This window comes from Antedon bifida, chromosome 5 (genome assembly GCF_963402885.1).
Source record: "Antedon bifida chromosome 5, ecAntBifi1.1, whole genome shotgun sequence".
Taxonomy (NCBI): domain Eukaryota; kingdom Metazoa; phylum Echinodermata; class Crinoidea; order Comatulida; family Antedonidae; genus Antedon; species Antedon bifida.
This window is the reverse complement of record NC_136230.1, coordinates 67,195-89,177: the sequence shown is the minus strand read 5'-3', so window position 1 is coordinate 89,177 and position 21,983 is coordinate 67,195. Positions and strand designations below refer to the sequence as shown.

At 32.4% G+C, this 21,983-nt stretch overlaps 1 pseudogene across 4 annotated transcripts; it reads right to left on the bottom strand.

Moving 5' to 3' along the window:
* Positions 1–1,719: 1,719 nt before the first annotated feature.
* LOC144841843 (histamine H2 receptor pseudogene) lies at positions 1,720–21,684 on the bottom strand (annotated as a pseudogene). Of its 4 annotated transcripts, none has more exons than XR_013612050.1 (2): positions 21,302–21,684; positions 1,720–3,649 (listed from the first exon to the last, which is right to left on the bottom strand). The product of XR_013612050.1 is annotated as a histamine H2 receptor pseudogene, transcript variant X1 (transcript). The 4 variants fall into 4 exon arrangements; XR_013612051.1 differs by lacking the exon at positions 21,302–21,684 and adding an exon at positions 12,852–13,212; XR_013612052.1 differs by lacking the exon at positions 21,302–21,684 and adding an exon at positions 10,408–10,495.
* Positions 21,685–21,983: the final 299 nt, after the last annotated feature.

The window sequence follows — 21,983 nt, the reverse complement described above, 5'->3', positions numbered from 1 at the left end:
CTATAGCTCAGGGAAGAGTGACTGATTAACTGTATATTTTTGGATCAATAATTAAAAAATTTCATAACTATCTAAGTTCATCATTTTTATTGAAATAAATGAAATTTATAATATCTCAAAAGAAACTCAACAGTTCTTTTTAGAACTATTAGGCCTACTTGGTGTACCGCAAACTATATATAGGCCTACTTGGTGTACCGCAAACTATATATAGGCCTACTTGGTGTACCGCAAACTATATATAGGCCTACTTGGTGTACCGCAAACTATATATAGGCCTACTTGGTGTACCGCAAACTATATATAGGCCTACTTGGTGTACCGCAAACTATATATAGGCCTACTTGGTGTACCGCAAACTATATATAGGCCTACTTGGTGTACCGCAAACTATATATAGGCCTACTTGGTGTACCGCAAACTATATATAGGCCTACTTGGTGTACCGCAAACTATATATAGGCCTACTTGGTGTACCGCAAACTATATATAGGCCTACTTGGTGTACCGCAAACTATATATAGGCCTACTTGGTGTACCGCAAACTATATATAGGCCTACTTGGTGTACCGCAAACTATATATAGGCCTACTTGGTGTACCGCAAACTATATATAGGCCTACGTGGTGTACCGCAAACTATATATAGGCCTACGTGGTGTACCGCAAACTATATATAGGCCTACTTGGTGTACCGCAAACTATATATAGGCCTACTTGGTGTACCGCAAACTATATATAGGCCTACTTGGTGTACCGCAAACTATATATAGGCCTACTTGGTGTACCGCAAACTATATATAGGCCTACGTGGTGTACCGCAAACTATATATAGGCCTACTTGGTGTACCGCAAACTATATATAGGCCTACTTGGTGTACCGCAAACTATATATAGGCCTACTTGGTGTACCGCAAACTATATATAGGCCTACGTGGTGTACCGCAAACTATATATAGGCCTACTTGGTGTACCGCAAACTATATATAGGCCTACTTGGTGTACCGCAAACTATATATAGGCCTACTTGGTGTACCGCAAACTATATATAGGCCTACTTGGTGTACCGCAAACTATATATAGGCCTACTTGGTGTACCGCAAACTATATATAGGCCTACGTGGTGTACCGCAAACTATATATAGGCCTACTTGGTGTACCGCAAACTATATATAGGCCTACTTGGTGTACCGCAAACTATATATAGGCCTACTTGGTGTACCGCAAACTTTATATTGATTTCGCCATGCAAACAATATCACATTATTAATTATAATAACCTAAATAAACCTATGTAGCACTGCAGTAACAAAGCGTATAATAAATTATGTAACATACAGTAGAATATTTCTTAAAATTCATGTTATTCACTAATATTCTATCTGCTTTAAAATTAATCCGTATTTATTCAGATTAAAAACAAAATTGTGTATGATGAAAGTATAAATTGTGAGGAGAACCTATATTGCAAATTAGGAACGATGTTGGATCAGATGAAACTGCCCAAGGCACTGATGATTTCTGAAACTTAAAGTAATCATGAAGATGCATTTACAAAACAGATAAAATTAGATAGCACTGAGTAACAGTACTTAGCTTTAGTCATCAATTCTGTTTATGAAACGTCTGAAAACGAATGAAACTTTTGCAACACCACCACCATCATCAACGCCAAACGACAACGTAAAATAATAAATAGGCGAGCCAATGCTTACTTTCGTTTATTCTTCCAGTAATTAAGGATGTGTTGTAGACACTGAACATAAAAGAACACAACATGGATATTGTATTACATGATCCTATACACACTGAAACTTTATTGATATCGTCATATTTCACTCAAAAGGCTAAGTTATGCATGTGAAATCTATAAACAGTAAAATACGAATAAACATGGGTTTACTATAGTAAACCATCGGTATATGATAGAGGTTAATAGTTAAAGCAGAGGATTGTAACATGGGTTTATAGGCCTAAATACAAAGTCTAAAATTGAATGTCAATACACAGGCTGTGTTTAAGCTCTCAAACTTAAAATAAAAATTGCAGTGGGATAGCTTACAAATAGTTACTGATAATATGTGTTTTTTTATTAACCATATATTTTAGTCAACATTAAACTAGTAAAATGGTGATACGTTTATTAAAGCTATTACAGTACTATATGCCTACAATACATAATTATGGACAGTGGGAAATACTTTTATCATTAATGTTTTTTTCAGTTTAATAAGTTTAAATATCAAAACAAAGCAACTGCTTAGTATATGCTGCTTGCTTATTTAGTAGTGTATATATTTTGTCTAGATAAATAAGTTTACGACACAAAATTCTTAAGAGAGCGTTACGGGTGGAGTGAATGCATGCACAAAGTACCACGTATATGTATACAACCAGCTATTCTAAAATATATTTAGCTTCCGTAAGTTTTATAGTTATTTAAATATGTCCGATTCTGGTTATATTGTCTTTGTCATCATTCTTCGCTTTTATTCACACTTTTGTTGGAGATGAAGATATAGCCTCTTCATAAATATGTTTGTTAGTGCATCCATTCTTATTCTTTGTAGTATTTTTCATTCGACTAAGAGCATGGTTATTTGTTGTGTAATACGAAGTCCGAGACATGCTGTAATTAGAAGACGCGTCGGTTTTATTACAAGTAATACATAACATTTTACGGAAAGCATCGCGAAATTTCTGATTCAATAGTCCATATATTATTGGGTTAATACTACTGTTTAAATATCCAAGCCAGAGTACCACATCGGACACTACAGGGTGTGCTTGCCATCTGAAAAGTTCACCAACCGTGAATATTGTAAAATATGGTACCCAGCAAACAGCAAATCCACTCAGTACCACGGCTATTGTAATAACAAGACGTCTTTCTTTGTAAGAGTTCTTGCTTGATACAGCTCCTTTTTTCCGAACTATAAGGATAAGATGTACGTATAGAACACACATAAATATTAACGGAATGAAGAAAAGTCCTATTCCATCTACAAGACTATATATTTTGTTTGTTTCTAACACGCATGTAGATCTGTCTTCGTAGCTTTGTATAACACCATCGTCAGTATTAAGACCCGTGTGAATTGGCGGGAAAGATATCATAACAGATACAAACCAGACGATAATAACAATGAGAAGGGCGCAGTTCTGTTTCATTCTTGTTTTATAATGAAATGGAGATGCAGCCGCATAATAGCGATCAAGTGTAATAACAAGCAAATGAAGTATAGAGGAAGTAGAGAAACACACGTCTGAAGATACATAAAGATTACATACAACAGGACCAAAAAACCATGTTCCTGTGACGGCGATGATGCTACTGAAGGGTAAAACAATGATTCCCAGTAATAGATCGGCAATGGCAAGAGAAATAAGGAATATGTATGTTGGCTTCTTAAGCAGGTTTCTGCTGAAAAATGGTGACAGAAGTACTAGAACGTTTCCAAATATGACAACGAACGTGATGCTTCCTAGCACAATGCCAATTGTTATTTTAGCCCCCAATGATTTTTCGGAATCTGTATTATTCATTTTGTGAGCGTGTCGTTTTCAGTTGGTCCTTTTAAAGATGATTTTGATTTTCGAGCGTGATGTATCTTGGCAAAGTCATTCTAGGTGAGATCCATAGTTTTAACCTGAGGAGATATAAAAAAAAGTTTTATTAGTCTAATTGTTATCTGAATTATCATTATAAAAGTAATCGTTTTTTCTTCATCTCGTCTCCAGTCGCATTAGCAGAATTCAGACCTTCTTCTCATCACAAGAAAAGGGTAAAAGAAGCAAAACCAGGGACACATTTACCAGAAACATTTGGTATTTTAGTTTTGACAAAAACCTCACCGAAAAGCAATATAATAAGTCGCAATACATTTAGATGACAAACATTGCCCACATTTTAGTGAATGTTACTTGATACCGAATGAATGACTTGATACCGAATATTGCTCACATTATTAGTGAATGTTACCATGAATGACTTGATATCGAATGTTGCCCACATTATTAGTGAATGTTACCATGAATGACTTGATACCGAATGTTGCCCACATTATTAGTGAATGTTACCATGAATGACTTGATACCGAATGTTACAAACATGTAATTACTAACAGAAATCCATAGCAATTACTGCTTATTCGATTTCATGCAGGTTACTAAGTTTCCACACGGAATTTAACTAATGATGTTACACTTGGTTCTTTGATGTTTTGGCAACTCGATATTGCAAGTGTTATCAACACAACTCATGTTGTTTTAACAGTCATACAACTGTGCCATTATAGTTAATAAATTGAATCTGTAATTTGGTTCAATAACTGCACAAACGCACGAACATTGATGGGTTTATACACTGTCAACATCTTGGCAAGATTCTAAGAACAATTTTCATTTACTTGATAGACATGATATAAAATAAACTAATAATAACCAGGGACGAGTGAAATTAATGTAATTTCACTCTTCTCTGTAATAACTAACTAAATAATTCTACAAAAGAAGTTAAAATATATAAAATAATATACTAAAGATTCTTAAATTATTATTACATTTTAAACTGATCTCAATTATAAAATAAAAATATAATAATTAGGGCCTAATGTAGGGCCTATGTTTCTTTTAAATAAGTTTTATTTTTGTTGCTTGTGTTGTATTTGTCCTTTTCAATTGTTAAGTATTTTTTTCATATGCAAGTGTCTATTAGTTTTATCACGTAACTGATACAATACCTTTGTTTAAATGTGCATTAAAGTACATGCTTTTATTATTTGTGAGCAGTTTAATGCTGGACAAAATACGTCTTCAAGAGCAGTGCAGTAGAAACCCACGTTGCAGTGGCAATTGACCACCGTCTTAGAGTCATGATTGCTTGTGTATTTCGTTGATTTGCAATAATAGTTGCTAGTTGGTTGAATACAAAACCTTATTAGACTTAACGTAGTTTAATTATTACGATCTTGCAATATATAATTTCAGCATAATTCAAGGTGCAAATTCATTCCAATACTTACTATACACGTAATCACTAATGAAATCAGCAAAAGTACATTTTCTTGTGCAAACGCCAAACATCAATAATTACGACGACACGTGACTACATTAGTGGTGGATCTTTAGGTATACGTGACTGTGGACTTAGTGACTGAATTATAAAACAAGATCAAGATTGTTACTATGCATGACCACTATTCGATCACATGAATAAAAATGTGAGCGAAATATTAGTATGATATTAATTTGAATTATTATTAATGTAGCGAAATTACTCAAACCATCCGAGAAAATGAATAAGCTAGGTCAAGTTATATACACAATTCAATTTGCTACCAAAATTCCATGTAGGTTTTAAACTCCCAAGAACTTTAATCAACATAATTAATAATTATGCTGTGATGACATTCATCAGTTAAAATCCTTCTTCTTAATAATGTTTCCAATAGCGGATTTGATATCATCATGCATGAGAACAACGTTTGTTCACTTCTTCTATCACGTCTGTCTCTCATTAGTTACCGTAATAAATACGTAAAATTAAGCTTTTACCAAGCTTTGGTTGACTCGGTTACAAAAGCCTCTGGTAGATCGTATCGTATTATGTCAATTGACAGGACCGTTCTTGGAAGTAAGACGTACGCTATTTTACTCCAATGATACTTACTCTTGTATACGATTACTCACTCAAGATATTGACCTAATTAAAAGATCTATAGATACTATAAGTTCTGTAATTATATACTTATATTTCAATGTTAGATGTTGGTATTTTTAGTTTGATCATCAAACGTTGTCTTATCGATATGCCCCAGAATTATAATATCTTTTTGCTCAAGGGAATATTTCTAGTTAGAACGTACTTATTGTGTTTCCATGTCAACGTAAACAGCGTTACACAGAGATAACGATCAACGTGTATTTAAGATATTTTTATTTCTTTATTCCTCTGTGAATACCTATCACAAGAAGTAATGTCCAATTTTATTGTCATTTTTGAATTGTTATTGAATTTCAATATATATATTATAATGAATCTTTGAATAATAAAAGACGGCAGGTGAATCCCGCTGGGTGTTTGCAATTAATTATCCTATATTTACAATTGGTTCCCATGTACGTTGCTAACATTGATCGCGCGATGTACGTTGCTAACATTGATCGCGCCATGTACGTTGCTAACATTGATCGCGCCATGTACGTTGCTAACATTGATCGCGCCATGTACGTTGCTAACATTGATCGCGCCATGTACGTTGCTAACATTGATCGCGCCATGTACGTTGCTAACATTGATCGCGCCATGTACGTTGCTAACATTGATCGCGCCATGTACGTTGCTAACAACATTAATCGCGCCATGTACGTTGCTAACATTGATCGCGCCATGTACGTTGCTAACATTGATCGCGCCATGTACGTTGCTAACATTGATCGCGCCATGTACGTTGCTAACATTGATCGCGCCATGTACGTGATGAGGAAGCGTTTACGTCGTCTCCGCGCATGTAATAATTGTATACACTTTTCATATTTATAAATGGTATGTTTGGGCATGAGTTTTTCATAAGACTTTTTAACGTCGTTGTGGATGGACGATCATGGAGGCTTTTTTATATACTTCCTGAAGCTATGATCTTATATATTGATATCCCCCCATAGCTTGAAAGGGAAAAATCATTATTATAGTATGCGTTATTTAGTCTATCCATAATATCCTACCTCATACAGACCTATGCCTACTTTTAGGAGCCACATTGTTTGCTTTTGGGTAATAATACATTGTAGCGGCCATAGTTTCCTACTTTACCCGTACCGATATGTTTTTAAAGTAAAATGTCAAATGCAGAATGTAAAATAGACGTTATCGACGCCGACTATCCCGATGTTAACTACCAGCCTGCCCAATGTGAACGAAAGTGTCAAGAATCATTATTGGTATTGGTTACCGATTTAAATTCGATATCCAACAGAGAGTTCTGCAGTATTTTGACAAATTATGGAATATTAGATAAATCAGTATGTGGGTGAAAGACACAGGAAATAGAATTATATGTGAACTTGTGACCTTATGACTGGAGATTTATGTAATGAAAATATGTTTAGATTTATTTAAACATTAAATGATATTTAACACAGGTGAGTAAAACATCGTCAGATCGGTATCATCCGCTATAGATCCATCAGAAGTACATTTTGTTGTACACAATTTGCTTAACTTGCGGAGATAATATCTATTATTTTATGCAGCTAAATATTTTAAATTTGATGTCATCTATATCATAGATTTAATAATGTACAAAACAAACAAATTAACTTTGAAAGATGAATAAATATCAGAAGCCTATACAAACTCATATATAGCTACAATTTGCAAAACAAATAATTTACTCTAAGACGTCACACCTCGTTTAACATTTGGCGCTGTCGCTATTTAGTTCAGATTTCAACATAAACCAATTATTTTAACACTTTACTTTCCAAATCGATACGGCTATCGTGTAATTTATCGGTTTGGCGTTAACACATTGTTAATGAGTGTAGTCTGCTGACATTGGATTCCAATAACGTGTTTCATTGATGAACTGAAGAACGTCTATTGATCACCTAGATAATATTATGAGAGACATTATACAAACATTAACATTATTCAATTAATTAATAGGCCTAATCGTTCTCAGACGATTTATTTAGCAAAGATATTTACACATTATAATGTTATCCATAATTGAGTGAAAGGACCATACGATGCAACCTATTACAGGACAGGCCGAAACTAGAACAGTAACCTAATACAAATAAACAAGCATGACAGCTACTGTGAATACACAAATTCGGTTAGGGTATTTAAAAGTTTGCATTAACTATAATGTTGGTGCACAGATGATGTGTGAAGTTACATTTACAGTTGTAAAGTACGGAGAATTTGTAATCACGAAATAAAATAGGCCCAATCCGCTGTTTTTATAATGTATATTATTTGTGATATGTTTTTTTGTTGCTTTATTTTTATAGATCAGGCCTTTTTTATTGTTATAAATATTGTGTTTATCTGACCTCAATAAAACCTATTAAAGGCATCGATTTCTTTCCTAGTTCTTGATGAGCGCTCATTATAAAATGTACGTTAGATTAGAGAGTAATTTTAGTACTACTATATCAATTTTAAGATGTTTTTTAACGTCACAGAACTGATAACTAATTTAAAATCATATTGATACATTGTAATGGTAATGTACAAATCAATACATTTACCACGAATATGTAAAATATTTTGTTTGAAATATGAATTTAGACGCGACAATCGATATGGTTTTTCGGTATTCGTTCAAGTTTTAGGGATATTCAGAAATGAAACATTAACATAACCGTTTGATTTACTGTCGTTTCAACTAAATAATTTTGTTCAAACTTCGTAACTATAAAATGCAATAGTCCTAAATCTCGAATTATTCACTGAAATTAAATATATACCCTAATTAAGTAACAGGCTAATTCATATCTTGTGCACTTGGCCAAGCGTTTGTTATATTCAATGTGTACCTATTTAATTTATAGTTGCTGTTAAAATTCTAATTGCTATTCGGATTTAAATCTTAAATGTCACGTGTGGTATATGATCTTTCCATCTTATATTACATTAATAAATAGTGGATCTAAGTATTTAATCAGAACCTACAGCCGAATAATAAGACAGAATCAAGGAGTGTGACGTAACGTTAAGTCAATATATGACTCGTCTTAAATGGCGAGTGATTATAATGTATTCTTAGTCTGTATGTAGACACTACATGTCACAATTATTATTTAGGATTCTATATTTAGCAAAGCACTTTATGGACTACAGTACTGGCTTAAATGCACCATCGGGAAATATTATGGTAACCAATTTCTGTAAAGTGTGGTAGGTGTAATGCTTTACATTATTATACCGTATATTGTATTTATTCATGAGAGGCCTATATTATACACATTTATAAAAATAACATATGCACATAATAATTTCTATTACAATATTCTGTTATATTTCTATCTAATAAATATGAGCAATGAATTTCCAAAACGAACAATAAAGACAATTTGCATTTATTAAATGCACTCTTGCAGAGAAAACATGGCCAGCAAATTATGGCTTATAATGTATGAGTGAAACGGTCAAATATCTTTCATTTCTATATAGATAGACAATAAAACATACAATGAGTTAATTGTATCAAACATTAATACATTATATAAATAGGCCTAATTACATATAAATTACATCATTAAATTCAAGACATTACCGGACATTTCATTTTCTACAAAAGAAACATTGAAACAGATGAATTATAGTACTAATTTGTTTGATTCGAAGTTGTTAAAAAAAGCAAAAGTAGATACGATGACTATTTCTACAGAACAGGGATAAAAGTATGCATTGTAACATGACACCACAATCTACAAATACCTTGTCATTTTAGAATACAACAATGTTGATTCATTAATATTGCATTTAATTATAACTGAAGTAGAATCGATTATTTCATTCATAATTTGTTTACATACAATTCATGTATGAAAGGTTAAATCATGACTAATTATTTGGCACATGACATATAATTAAGAAATAAAACTAGAAACTGTTATTTTATTATGTTCTTGTAATTATGTGTAAATTCCGATCTGATTTAGATAAAAGTTGGTGTCTGTAGACGAATGATAATTGCAGGAATGTCAACGTCTTTGCCTTCAGCTTGTATGCATTCTTGAAAGAGCTGTTTAAACACGACATAACACTATAACAACACTGTACGACCTTTAATTTTCAAGCAGGCTTTAGGATACAATAAATAATAATCTATTAAAAAAGAGTGCAAAATTGCTTGTTTATAGTCACACATAAAAGTACATCTTGTAGAAAAAATACAAAGCAACGTGTCGCATCCAACTTGATTTATTATATAGTTTGGATATTTTAATGAATAAATGTTCTTGTTGGTTGTTTTTTACTCTATTACCGATTTTAATTACTGTAATAAAAACGTGTTTACAGTTATAAGGGGAACTTTATTTTTTACAAAATGTCACTAACATTTACTGATGCAGTTCCTAATATATTTTAAAATACTTGTAAAACTGTATGTTACAACTTACAGCAGAGAATCCCTGGTTACAACATACACACACTATTTATCACACGGACAGTATAAGGCAAGTTATGACGTTTTATTATGACAGGTAAATAATAATTGTTTACGCGTTTAGTCTCGGCACGGATATAAACTTCCGAAAAACAAATTGAGAAGAATTATCAAAAAACTTACTTAAATCTCCATACTGGACATTGTTGAATGAGATAATTCGCAATTAGTTGTTGTACTTTATGCGTGTATTTAATCCGTAATAATCTTAATAGAAGTCTCACCATTTTATTAATACCATGTTCACCATTAATGTTACTTAACATTCATCGACAAGTCACATAATAATCTCTATCGCGTCAGATCAAATGTTTACACAGTGTTCCTATACACAGGTTGTGAATCTTTGTTACACTCGACCCTGTAGACATTGCTTTGAAAAACCACTCAACTATGCAAAAGTATTCATACAATTGCTTACAATTTTAGGTCTTAATCAATGTTTTGATGTTATAACAATACACATAGAATTGTATCTAATGGATATTCTGAACATAATCATGTAATTCAAATTAAAAAATAATGCTTTTGTAAAAATATAATTTGACGAGATCCTTAGATTTGGGAACATATTCTGCGAAAAAAACTATACAGGGCTTCAATAAATGTTAAAACATCGCTTGACAATAACAAAACTTTTTGTTTAGTTATAGATTGTTTAATATTCAGAAAGCTTGTTATTGGCAGCATGGATCTTTTGACTTTACTAATCGTGTCACAAGGACAGTAATTTCTCACGGAGTGACAGCCCATTGAACTTCGTGTTCATTATTGAACTAGATATTGACAAAATAATCCTACTACTAAAATGTACCTGTCACTTAACGTTAAATGATGCATAAGTGGGATATAGAAATGGTTAGGCGACAATCCGAGGTTACTATTTGTAAACCCTCAGACCGAGATGTAAGAGCGCTTGAATTTAACACAAAACTGGCCACTTTGGAAATCTACAGAACCATCGACATAGCCGGGATCAATCCAGCCATCAGTTTGTGGTGTGTCTGCACGACGAAGACCTTTTCTATATCAGCACTATCTCAATTCTTCGACAAAATGTATTTCCATTATTCAACATTTTGCTTTTTGGCAATGCTACCGTACTTGTCACTCAGTTAAAAGATATATGAAGGACAAACATTAAAAAAATACAAATGTGGGTTGATAACAATATAATATGTCTACTTTGTTTTCTAGCATTGGAACCAATTACTTTAGTGTATTTAAAACATACAAACCACTACACAAACAAATACAAAAAAATAATTAATACACCAAAATCAAGTGAAAAGAACAATCTAAACCTAGAACGTGCGATCCACGTCTTTAATTTCCTGTTATTCGGTTAAAAGACAAATAAGAATAGTAATTATTATAGACTGTGCCGAAAGCTACATAGCATGTAGGGGAAATGGATCAATACATAAAAATCTAGCACGGTGGAATAGACATTGTGCTGGAAATGCTATTGAACCAGCAGATGTCCAACAGGCCATCATGACTGAACCATTCCTTAACACCAAATATTTCAGAAACCCCAACCTTGGCATCAAAACGAAATAAGAGGGGACAAATCATGAATGAATAAGCTTCCAAAGTTTGATATTAATATTGCTTAAAAATAATAAACAACCCAATTTTGACTGCAATACTGTAAAATACCGTATGTCAAGGAATCTAGATTCAATCACAAACAAACTTCAAATTAATAGTAGGTTAGTAATAATAGAATAGTTATAAAGGATAGGGTTAGTATTGACTTGCATAACTTGGCAAGGTTAAAACGGAAATGTTAAATTTATTGAATCCCACCGCCGTCTGCCTTCAATAATTAATAATGGTTATACTCCATTATTTCTGTGATTAGATTTACGTTCGCGAATTGCTATTGATACCATAACATCTGCTAGTATTTCCCTTTCTGTATTTCATATAAGCTTTTGGGTAAAGTTATTCTTGGGTGTACGTGTATTGCCTTTATGTGAATTCTTTAAATAATGTTGGCGCCGTTACACAGTTACTGGTCGGTAACATAAATATGGAACAAACAAGAAAATAATTCTGCTCGGTGCCCACTTCGAATAATAACAGATGATTTAAGAAAAACAAAGGCTAAGATTCATAACATTTGTAAATACTTTGCAACGATGCAGTACAATGTAGGAAAATGAGTTGATATTTTAAAATCTATACTCTAAACAACATGATGATGTACCGGGGCCTGGACAAAAATCAAAGAAATGATTATATTGAGGAATGTCTAAGACAAGAGACTATTGACATGTGTATTATTTAACGGTCTCAAACATACTTCTACAATGTTTAGATTGGATTAGATTTAATGATGATCATCATTCAGATAGTTATAACATAGAGAGGAATTAGTTTATAGTTTAAACTAAACTTTCCATAGTTAGTTAATTATGGTAGGATGTCAGATTGAAAGCTGATTGATTCTGGGTTTCGTTCCGAATTTACAAATTTCCTTTATCTTCACCATTTATATATTAAACAGATTAACTTTCTGATGTATCTATCGACTTAAGTAAAATAAGTGCACTGCGGCTTTTTATTGAAAGAAATACACCATTTTCAAAAGAAATCCAATATCAAATGGTCATCTCTTTCAATGTGTTTGGTACAAAGAAATACATAGATATCAACTTACCTCTTATTATATCCTCTTTATAAAACTAAATTCCGTGGAGCAACTCACACCCAATAGTTGTAAACACCTTTTAGCATACAATGAGAACTTGACGCTTGAAAAATCAATTTCTTGGTATCAGCTGGGAAGAATATTTGTTTTGGTTCAATTGGTCTTTTCCAAATGTAATATTGCAAAGTGGAAAACATCAACCAAATTCAAATAACTAGCGCTGGTTTATTTGCACATTGAACGGATTTATACTTGGGTTGTTGTATCTCGTACAATGCCTTGCAAGGTTGTGCCAATAAAGCTTAACGATTTCACCTTACCGGAGATGACGCCCTCAATCAAATACGAGATTGAATAGCTTTATGCACGACTAGATAATGTACTGTTGTATATATACATATTTATCATGGGCAGGATGTTGTTTCTATAACTTGTTCGGGTGACATGGTGTCTCGACCTCGACCAAACCCTTGGGCCTAAATTTCTACAAAATCTATGTTGTAGTGAACTGTTCATGGACCAATGCTGCTGAATTTGTCTTGTTTCTAAGATGTTGGTCAAACCATGAAGAACAAATACTACTAACTAGTACATTACACAAATCGATAAATGGACAATGCATGTTTGTCCATGTATTGAAAACTAAATGACGTTATTTAGAATAAAAAGTACCAATCACACGTTTATTATATAAGTGAGATGAGACAGTTACTTATACCGTACTTTATTTTATTTTCAATCATTATACTTTAAATTCATTTTTTTTCCATTATACTAATAGATTGAGAAAACACATGAGGATAATTAGGACATTTATGTCAATGGGTTTTTAGTCGCGTGCAACGCGACTCTACAGCTCACTATGTCGGTCGGTTGGTTTGTCGGTCGGTCGGTTGGTCAGTAAACACTAACATGAGCACGCGACTGCAGCCATGTATATAGCCTTGTTCCTAAAACTCTGCACCTTTCGTTGCATCGGGGATTTCTGTAGCCAGAGTGCAGTGAAAATTCTTGTTAAATCTAAAGGTCTTCACTTTGAACAATATGTTTAATTAATAATGACATAGTAGGCTATAACAGTAGAAACAGTAAGTGCAAATCTGTCCTTGCCGATGAAATGTGCTTTTGGCAACAACTATCTTTGCTGATAAAAGTAAGATTTATTGAATCAGCAAGAAACACGATGGCTTTTAACATGAAACCTTGTTTTTTTTTATAATACTTAATAGAAAGAGTTTTGATATTGAATACGATAAACAATTGTTGTATAAATATAATACAATGCCTCTACATACTTCATTAAGACCTTTCTGTATTTTAAAGAAGCAGTTGCTACTATACACTTGTACAAGAAAAATAACATTCCTGAATCTTTTAGTTTACTCAACAATTTTTACTATATTACTGTTAGAAATGTTATAATCTGATGTAACTACAACTGATTTATTTGTTTTAAATTGAGTTTCCTACTTAAAAAGTTGGTTTCTGCTTACGTCTCACACTCTCCCCAGTCCCTCATGCCACATAGTCAACGCTTGATGGTCTCAGATATACATCCTTCTTGGTCAGGTGCCTATAAACATATTAGTATGTAGGTCTAATACAATGTCAGTTTGTCAAGAAACCAATCACGTATAAACAGACAATTTGAATTCAATAGACACATTTTATACAGAAACAAATGTGTCGCTTAAATGAACTATACTTGAATCACGAGAAAATGCATATTGTTTTAAATTTTCTTGAGTTTATTAAATATTTCATAGTGAAATTTTACCATCCGATAATATTTGTATTATTTAGATTTAGCAAACTCATGCTGCGGCAATTTTACAAATAAACTGAAACTTGCAGTCTGCCTATTGGGATTCGTTCAGAAAGCATAACATGCTCTCACTAAATGGGCATTTCCCACATGGGAACCAATTGTCTCGCGTTGGTATATGTTATTATTAATTTACTCCCTACAATTCTGGCAAATTTCACAGTATTACAATCATCTGCAATCGAGTCGAGTATTGTATGATGGCCCTCATATTTGTTATTTTATACCGTACTACATTGTAGTTTAATACCAACAGTAGGCCTACTATCTTATCTTATCACCACCGGTTGACGTCGTTTATGTTCTTATTATTTTCGTTATAATCATGTTCAGATTTGTTCACCATTATCATCGCCATTACTCTGATGATTCGTTTCACCAATCTTTTACAAATCAATCATTGTTCGATACAACAAATTTATTGCAATCACTGCCGTTCGTTGCATTCACATTTATTGTTTGTGCAAACTTTTTATGTTATTTTTAGACTACTATTATTTTGCGACAATTCTTCATTAACGAAAGTAAAACATAGAAGTCAATTTCACCCAGTAAAGGTCAAAATGTTCATTAAAAATAGACGTAATGACGTCAGCAAGATTTTCAGAGTAGTCCTAAAGTGACTAAATCAATGTTTATTGCATAAAAGTACTCATCAATTCCTGCCAACAAGATCCCAATATGCAAATTTCACTATAGAAAGAGGATGTTGTTTTTGTTTGTTTTGGTTTTTTGTATCTGAAGTCAAATCATAATGGCAGTTTTAAGCCTATATACCACTGAAAGTAGACGCAGGGACCACTCTAAACGCCGTAGAATGTCTTCATCAGCACCTTCTATAGATCATGATTCATGGCAAGTACACATGACCAAACACAGTGCAGTTTGATTTTTATACTGTAATGTTCGGGAAATTATCTTATACTCAATATTATTTTTCTTTTCATACGCTCTCAGGTCTAAATCGATGAAGGCTCCGAATGGTAATATCGACCGACAATGCATTAGATTAATATTCTTTATTTAGATCAGTGAGACTGCGCATTTTGGAATTCATTTTAGTCGAGTAGTGGGTAATTAAAGTAAACCTTGAATTTGAAACATCAAATGTATTAGTTTCCGTAGTTTACCGTAATAAGTACGAAAGCATTGTTGTTAAACTGTTTAGACTTTAGAGGGTGCTGTGTTAAAAGTAATACGGTAAGTAGAGCCTATAACCCTTTAAAACGGTAACCAACTTTAACAAGTTATATATTGATTTCGACAACCATAAACATTAACTTCAGTAAGAGTATACAACCGTTTATGTAAAATACCAAATAATGTTACGTCTTATGGGCCTAGTCCTATACGGTAGGTTAAGCTATATACTGCAAGAACAACAAACAACATTATGCGTGCATATGTAACAAATAAGCTATAGTGCATGCAACAACAAACAACATTAGGCCTATACGTCGTGCATATGAAACAAATAATGTTTATTTTGCGTGCGAAGAGAAAGCTGTAAATTATGAATTATTAGGAGTTATACGTACTTCAGCTATGGAATGTCTCTCTGATAATATTATAATTACTTCTGGAATTTCTTTTGTTTAATAGGCTTAGTGTGATGATGACTATGTTTTGACGCACGAATGTTCACGTAGCGCATCCTCTATATTTTAATAAATCCATTTAAATAATATATGAGGTTGTTCTATAAAATGGACATTGCTAGACAACTTGGTGACATTTACGAAATTAAGAGTGTGAATAACGTCTATATGATAGCAAGCAACTGCGGGGTAACTAGCAATATGTTATGATTTTATACAGCTAACCGTTGTGTCTAAATGGACATTGTTTTAACACTTTGGAATCTGGGGATTTTATGCGGTGTGATTATTAAGCCCATTCTCGACTGACCTTCAAGCAATAACACCTGTACAATTTGTATTTTTGTTCTCTTGATAGTTTTTGTTCGTAACAACGTGTTAACTACGCAAGCCAGTCTAATGCTTCTTCCAATAACCACTTTGAAACTTCCCTTTCATAAAAACAACAGCAGTGAGCATAATTTATTATTATATTATATTATCTTTCTGTTCTATTTTTTCTACGAAAAAGAAACAACTGAAACAAAATAAATTGAATAAATTTGATTGATTGAAGTGTGTTGTATTTGAACAGTATGACCCATGTGAGTTTGATACAGACTAATTGATTATCTTATTTAATGAAAGAGGTTTATTGTCCATGGATATGCACCGTCGAAATTGTGTGAACACAATCTGAATATTAACAGCACTGCAGAACTTGCTATCAATTTGCATCAATTATTGCGCCTCATTTGCTGTTACTTATCAATATTAACATTGCAGCCTAACAAAGGCTTGTTTATAATAAATCTATTAAATAACTTATGTTGGTAATATTGGTAAAATAAAATGTTATTATAAAACAATAAAGAATCTAACTCATATAATAATTATTATCCTCCAAGATTTGTTTGTTATCAAATCATTACTAAGCTAACCATACTGTACATGAATGTAACAATCGAAGTGTAAGGACCAAAATGCAACGAGTTCTTTGAAACAAGTCAAGCGTGAACTCAATCTATATTATTAGATTATGTACCAAAACGCACAAAAATAAATTTATCGAAGGTCCTTTGAGAGAACTTCTTTCTGCGTTTACGACTTTGATTTTTGAAGAAAATTAAACTATACCAATCGTCTTATAGCCCTCGGGATTGTTTTACAAATTTGATTTGATCACTATAATTAAAGTATTTGTGAATTTTAAAGCTGATAGACAATTTCGAATGTGCTCTTTATCAGTCTTAGTCACGATCGGAAATGAGATGCCAAAAATAAACAATTCAACTCCAAAATAGTATAGAATACTGTACAGATAGGCTACTTTATTGTGATCACACAAACCAATTAATATTCCATTATTCAAGGGGAGTAATTTTTAAATACATATGCCTACATTTGAATTATTAAGCTATTTAATTCCCATTAGATAAACAAAACAAAAAATGGTTTTATAATGTAACAATAGCCAACATTCTATTTTATTCTCCTGTTTCTATATCAGACACTAAAATAATATGACATTAATTTGCATTTTAAAATTTCTGCACAGTATTGTTATTATGAAACAATTTGAAATGGATCTTATTCTTGTATTCGACAATCATTTTATCATCACGTACCTAAAAATGTTGAATACACTGCTACTAAAATTGGTATTGAAAAGAACTCCATCTGATTAATGAATAATTCATAAATGATCTGCAGTTATTTTAAGAATAATGAAACTTATAGATGATTCTGAATATTGAATGCTTTCGTTGGATACAGCAGCTTTTAAAGTTTACATTGCTTGCTACTTTTGTGTTAATCTATCCTGCTGAATTTCAAATTACCGTGGTAGGAACGAGATAAAAAACAAACACGTCATGAGTAGTCTCTTACTCAAGGGAATGGTACCCGTGTTTATTCTATTTTGAAACTGTACGTGATTATGACTACTTAATTGACAATTTGATTAATGTTTACATGACTTTAATTTTGAAAATCTGTAAGCTTCACAACAATTCGATATGTTTTATTGCGTTCACGTACAGCATTTCTTACAATGCGTGACATACTACTTTACATTCCATGTGTTCATTGCTTGCATGTCTATAATCAAGTCATGTTGTATTTGAAATCAAATATCTTTGTCGTTAACAACATTTTTCCAGAATAATAAATAATAAATAAATAACAACTTTATAAAGCATTCAAATAGACCAATATAAACAATATTAGGCCTATTCAACTGTAATGGTTGAGAAAAAAACAGTTTACAACACGTTTACTTAAATTAAAAGAAGTATAATTTAAGTAAGTCTTGTATTCGTATTCTCTAATTCGTTGAATAACATAATTATCAATAATCTTTTTAAACCAATTGCGAATCTACTGAATTTATAAATAAATATTTAGGACAAAGTTATCAATCAATTGACATTATTTACAACAAAAGAAAATTAAAAAACAGTTTGAGAGAGTCATTGACCTAGTCAGGCTTACATCGATCTTGACTTAGGTGAAAATATATTAACAGATTAACTTGATGTTCCAAATCCCCGTATTTTTTGACACGGGGATTAACCAGATCGGTTATAAATACCATTTGCTCTAAAAACCATGGTTCCTATCAATGTACATTAAGGTTTCGACTTGACGACATAAAAACAGACTTAACACTTTTGAACCAATTGATTTGTTAAAACGTTCTTAAAGTTTTATGGCAGCACAAACAGTAACTTAGAAAAAAACCATATTTGTTCATTCCGGTACGTCAAATACAGTTATTATCATACCGTACTGTAAAACAATATGTGAAATATATTGTATCTGATCGTGGCTAGTTGTGCGCATGCAAACAATGTACAACAATCCTTTCTATTAACAATAAATCGAGTGGAATGATTATAAACCTATCCATAAGAATTTGAACTATTTGGATATGAACTGCAAGTAAACTGTTTAAAAAGTGGTGATCATTATTATGTGTCGAAGTATTAAACTGTCACGATTATTTCATTGCTTTGAGTGAGAGACCAAATTGATTTCTTATCGTACTCTTTGAAGTATGTATTTACCCATGGACAGTTTACCTATGGAAGTTCCACTCTTCCTAGTAGAATTACCCAGGAGGTATACCACTGCTGCTTTGAGTATATTGTTGTTATATAGATAATTACGGCAATCATTTCCCTACACCGTTATCATTTCCTTCAAAGTGTTTCTTCAATTATGTTTGTCACAGTTCACAAACTATGTAGGTCTGTTGACGTTAAAGATATTACGTATTCTCATGTAGCCAATCTTGACATAACATTTCATTTTATTTTTCTATTTAAAAAATCACAAATTATAGATTTAGCCATCGGATGTAGGCCTACACTTATAATAATGTATTTAAAAAAATGTAAATAAAGCACATGCATGTGTTTATTCAATTTATTGCATTCTTCATACATTTCTATAGAGAACAAACGAAACATTTTGTAGTCGGAATCTGTCAAAATAAATCAAATTATCAATTATGTTATTGTCTTTGTTTGTTTGTTAATGCGCAACTATAGCGGATTTTGTCCTCAACGTGTTGTGTGGCCTAAACAAATATTAGTATATAACTCGATGTTGTTGCACCTGTCAATGTATTTGAATTTAGTTTTTATGTAGGACAACATAATTGGAATTGTTTTTTATGATCTCGCAAAACACGTGGCTCACTGTTATCATTTATCTTTACGACTACTGTATGATAATACAGTAGCCTAAAATGTATCACGTATATATCAAGTCCCGAAATTACGCGATTAAAAATAAACTCACGAGCTTTGATATTCTAATCAACTGTTTTACAAAAATACACATATTTTCAATCCAACGGAAGTTAATTTTTTAATGAATAGCTTAGAATTAACATGTTATTGTTATTATTACCATTATTATTATCATTATTGAAAACCAAGCATTATTAAAATGACAACTCTCTTCGATGGTAGGCCTATATCTAATTTTTATTAATAATATTAGACAAATAATAATTCACAAGATTGCCAAAAAATATGATAGATTAGGTATATTCGCAAATGGTGTATTTTTACTCGTTTATCCAACGCATATTTCAATTGCGAACAAATTGAAAACAGTTACATACAAGGATCCTGGATGTTATCTTACTATACTAGAGGTTTTCAGATTTACCATCATGCACTATCCCATGATGAATTGTTTGCAATTATCTTAATTTATGAGATTATTTATAAATCTAATGGAACGATTTACGATTGTATGCTTCGTTAGTTGCATGGTTAGTTTTGATTATAGATTTACGAGAATCTATCTAAAAATGAGTGTTCCTCATAATTCATCAATTTTATATAGTTAATCAAACCATTTAATTTGATCTGTAATACACTGTAAGAAATTAAAACTATTTTAAATCCCTATTGAATATTGACAATATTATTAATTAGACCTATATGAATGATGTAAGTTATGGTATTGCTAATACATTATAGGGGCAGGGTGTGGGGGGAGAGAGAGCGCGAGAGGGTGGGGTAAGGGGGATGTAGGTCAGAAAAACAAAGTTGATTTGGATTTGGAAATAGCTACCTCTGAGAGGTTATTTACAAAGAACAAGTACAGCAGCCCAAAGTACCACAAACATCATCAAAATGTGATTTAGAACAGAAATAGTTAGATTGCGAGGTTATGTTGTTACAAAATAATGCATGATACAGTTTGTTCAAAACACTTGTCTTGTGACTAATACGTGTACTATATTGTGTTCTAATACTAACACTATACGTCAGTATTAGTATAGTTAGTACATCCACTAAAATGACAGTTACAAACCTTGTGCTCAACCTTAATGATAATACTTTTTTTTTTTTATTGTTACTCGCTTTTATAACTGTATAATAAAAATTATAATTGCCTCTTATGATGTTTCGTATGATATTTCATAATTTCTATATAGGCTTAACTAGCAATAACTGTTTTATTATCCGGGGTGACATGTATTCGATTAATTATCGTCTTAGTCCTAGTGCAAAAATATATTAGTAATATCTTACCCCGATTGTCTATAAAATTCCGGTCGGTACGTTGTGATCCTGTTTCTGATAGGCGTAAACGTAATCTTGGTTACGTGCACAAAGTTCCACAACGAATCAAATAAACTATTCAGGTCGGTACGTTGTGATCCAGCTGTTTCTGATAGGCGTAAACGTAATCTTGGTTACGTGCACAAAGTTCAACAACGAATCAAATAAACTATTCAGGTCGGTACGTTGTGATCCAGCTGTTTCTGATAGGCGTAAACGTAATCTTGGTTACGTGCACAAAGTTCCACAACGAATCAAATAAACTATTCAGGTCGGTACGTTGTGATCCAGCTGTTTCTGATAGGCGTAAACGTAATCTTGGTTACGTGCAGAAAGTTCCACAAAGAATCAAATAAACTGGATTTGATTACTCTGTTGTAGTATTTATCATGGAGAAAGCTAAGTTAATTAAACTGTCTGAAATTCCTCTGTTATGAATAGTGTAGAAATAATAGTTTCAGTCACGTATTGAGTGTTTCATTCGAATTTGCTATTGAGGGCAGTAGGCTATAACATTAACATTCTGTTTTAACTTTGCTACCAGATACGCACTTGCAGATCAATAGAAACGAAAGATTTGTGGTGAATTGGTTAATCCCTCGTGCACTGATACAGTAGCAGATTATTGCAGGAGCCGCTCTGCGATAACCCC